Source organism: Bos mutus, chromosome 6 (genome assembly GCF_027580195.1).
Source record: "Bos mutus isolate GX-2022 chromosome 6, NWIPB_WYAK_1.1, whole genome shotgun sequence".
NCBI classification, from domain to species: Eukaryota; Metazoa; Chordata; class Mammalia; order Artiodactyla; family Bovidae; genus Bos; species Bos mutus.
This window is the reverse complement of record NC_091622.1, coordinates 91,383,150-91,386,972: the sequence shown is the minus strand read 5'-3', so window position 1 is coordinate 91,386,972 and position 3,823 is coordinate 91,383,150. Positions and strand designations below refer to the sequence as shown.

At 45.2% G+C, this 3,823-nt stretch overlaps 1 non-coding gene across 1 annotated transcript; it reads right to left on the bottom strand.

Annotated features, from left to right (window-relative positions):
- Positions 1 to 2,032: 2,032 nt before the first annotated feature.
- TRNAA-UGC (transfer RNA alanine (anticodon UGC)) lies at positions 2,033 to 2,104 on the bottom strand. The gene has a single exon. It is a non-coding gene; the product is annotated as a tRNA-Ala (tRNA).
- Between the last annotated feature and the right edge of the window lie 1,719 nt (positions 2,105 to 3,823).

The following is a 3,823-nucleotide window of genomic DNA, read 5'->3' as shown; positions in this document are numbered from 1 at the left end:
GTGGCTAAGACACCAATGCAGGGGGCAGGATTCAATCCCTGGTCAGGGAATTAGATCCCACATACCTCAACTAAAGATCTCACATGTTGCAACTAAGACCTGCCACAGTCAAGTAAATATAGAAATATTTAAAAAAAGAAAAGAAAAGAAAAAAGCAAAGGTGTAATCTAACTTCTAAGTAAAGGTTTGAGTGGTTTTCAGTTTATTGCAAATGAAATTGGCAATTCCAAGATGAATGAAGTGAGAAAGGATGTGAAATAAGGGGAGTTTGTGCTGGAAACCAAGTACAAGTAGAGGTCACAGTCTGTGTTCTCAGCGGTGGACTTCATGTTCCCCTTTGCTTGCGCTGTCCTGAGTGGTTCAATGACTTTTACAACTAATGGAGCTCTGCCCTAATCGGAACAGTTGCTCAGAAGCCAAGGAAACGGATACATCATGGAAACTTTGATTCCAGGATCCCCATAAAATTCCTAAAAGTCTTGCCAATGATGAAATAAGCTCTGAATATAAAAGTAGAGCCCACTTCAATCCAGTGATTACCTGCTACAATGCCAAACTATTTGGCCCCAAGATATGTCATGTGCTCTTCTAGGCCAATTTTTTGGGTTTAGGACCCTCACACTATTAAAAAATGAGAATTTAAGAGCTTTTCTGTGGGTTATATTTATTGATATTTACTGTACCTGAAATTAAAGCAGAAATCTTTAACATTTTAATCTATGTATTCATTTTAAGTTAACAGTAATTAATGTGTATGTTGAGTGCCAAAGAACTGATGCTTTCAAATTGTGGGGCTGGAGAAGACTCTTGAGAGTCCCTTGGACTGCAAGGAGAACAAACCAGTCAATCCTAAAGGAAATGAACCCTGAATATTCATTGCAAGGACTGATGCTGAAGCTGAAGCTCCAATACTTTGGCGAAGAGCTGACTCATTGGAAAAGACCCTGACAATGGCAGAGATTGAAGGTAACAGGAGAAAGGGGAGGCAGAGGGTGAGATAGTTAGATCGCATCATCCAATCAATGGACATGAGCTTGAGCAAACTCCTGGACATAGTGAGGGACAGGGAAGCCTGGTGTGCTACAGTCCACGGGGTCTCAAAGAGTCGGACACGACTCAACAACTTAACAACGGTGTTGACATAAATATTTTTCAAAAAAAATTAATCAATAAGACTGTCATTGTTTTACATTTTTGGCAAGTATTGTTAATGTCTGGCTTAATAAAAGACAGCTGGATTTCTCATACCTGTTTCTGTGTTCATCAGGTATGACATCATATGTTCGTAAGCCTCTAGGAAATGCCAGGGAATGTGAGTGAAAAAATGAGAGTGAAAAAAGGCGTCCGTGACTTCCTCAAAAGTTTTGGGGGATTCTCAGATGTCCCCAGACTACATTCTGTGAATTGGTGCTGCAGCTATTGCAGTGAATAGGAACTGGATTCACAAATTATTGAAAAACATAAATTATTTTTCCTTCTTAAACCTAAAGTGTCTTGGTTGATTCTTAACCTCTTAGTCTTTAGCTTCATAACTCTTTCCATCCCCTCACCGAATTCATTTTCCACTGCTAACAGCATCTTAAAATAATGAGTTAACATTTATGCAGCAGTTTTTACATGCCAGTAAGAAAGAAAGATAGTGCTAAGTAAGTCATGTCCGGCTCTTGCAAATCCATGAACTGTAGCCTGCCAGGCTCCTCTGTCCATGGAATTCTCCAGGCAGGAATACTGGCGTGAGTTGCCATTTCCTTCTCCAGGGGAACTTCCTGACCCAGGAACTGAACTCAAGTCTCCCGCATTGCGGGCAGATGCTTTACTGACTAAGCTACAAGGGAAGCTTCAAAGCGAAAGTTGCTTAGTCGTGTCCAACTCTTTGTGACCACATGGACTGTGGAATATTCCAGATCAGAAAACTGGAGTGGGTAGCCTTTCCCTTCTCCAGGGGATCTTTCCAACCCAGGAATTGAACCCAGGTATCCCTCATTGCAGGCAGATTCTTTACCAGCCGAGTCACGAGGGAAGCCCAAAAATGTGGAGATGCCGGGGATTGAACCCAGGACCTCATACATGCAAAGCATGTGCTCTACCACTGAGCTACATCCCCTACCCTCTGTATGCTAGGTCGTAGACAAAGCACTCTACATGCATTATCTCTTTTCATCTTCAACCTGTGAGATGTTAGAAAAATATATATTTAGTTTCTGTCTGTGGTTCCTGGCACAGAGCTTCTAAAACCATTGACATTTGCTAAGTGATAAGAGCACCCCTCTCCAGTACTCTTGCCTGGAAAATCCCAGGGACGGCGGGGCCTGGTGGGCTGCCGTCTATGGGGTAGCACAGAGTCGGACACGACTGAAGCGACTTAGCAGCAGCAGCAGCAAGAGCACTGGGAGGAGCATCTTTTGTTTAAAGATGTTCCTAAATCCCTTGGAATTTCCTGGGTAACAGCAGTGTCTTTTGTTCTAGTCAGGTGGCCCTGGGTGGGCTCCTGCACGGGGCCTGGTCACCAGAAAGATCAAGCCACAATCAGAAGCTTGGAATTTTCAGCCACATCCTCCATTCTCCAGAGAAGGAAGAGGGCTGGAAATGGGTTGATGATCAATCATGCCTACCTGATGAAACCTCCACAAAAGTCCGCAAAGGACCGGGTTCTGAGAAACTTCTACGTTGGTGAATGCATGGTGATGCTGGGGGAGGGCACACCCAGAGAGGGCAGGGAAGCCCCCACGTATCTGACCCTACACATTCCTTCCTTCTGGATGTTCACCTGTAGCCTTTATCATATCTTTTTACAATCGACTGGTCAACAGTAAGTGAACTGTTTTCTTGAATTCTCTGAGCTGCTGTAGCAAATTAATTGATCCTGAGGGGGGAGGGAGTCGTGTATAGTTCATCAGTCAGAGCACAGGGAACAACCTGGACTTGTGATTATCATCTGAAGTGGGGTTGGGACAGTCTTGTAGGACTGAGCCCTTCACCTGTAGGAGTCGACAGTAGTGTTAGGAGAAGCACACTGATTGAAACCGCCCACCCTGGCCAGGTACCATAGTAACCATTGGCATGAGTTGTTTTATGACAGGAGATCCTGGTAAGAAATACGGAACTAATGAGCCACCACCAACCGGAAGAGTTCGGGAAAGGTTGAAAGGAGACACTGCATGTCTGTCCGCTTCCCAGAATTCCTCTTGCTAGCATCCATCTTGGCTGAGCGATGCCTGCGCCACCAGGAAAGACTCTGAATTAGAATGATTGGCCAAAGACCACCTGGAAACTAATCCCATCGCCATAATACCTGAGACTGCAAGCCACGCAGCAGAGCAGTTCTCCTGGGTTCCCTTACCCTACTGCTCTCCACCCAGGTGCCCTTTCCCAATAAAATCTCTTGCTTTGTCAGCACATGTGTCTCCTCGGACAATTCATTTCCGAATGCTAGACAAGAGAGCAGTTTCGGGCCCTGGCAGGGGTCCACCTGCCTGCAACAGTATCTCCAGGCAGAGTGTCAGAACTGAGTAGGGTTGTAAGACACAGAACTGGTATCACAGAGAATTATTTGGTGTGGGAAAAACAGCCACTCATCTGGTAGCAGAAGTTTTGAGGGACTTCCCCATTGGTACAGTGGATAAGAATCTGCCTTCCAATGCAGGGACACACATTCAATCCCTGGTTCAGGAAGATTCCACATCCCAGGGCCAGTGGGGGTGGAGGTGGGGGCAGCAGCTAAAATCTGTGCACAACTCCTGAAGCCCCTGAGTCCAGAGCCTTTGCTCCACAAAAAGAGAAGCCACTGCAATGAGAAGCCCAAGCACTCAATGAAGAATAGCTC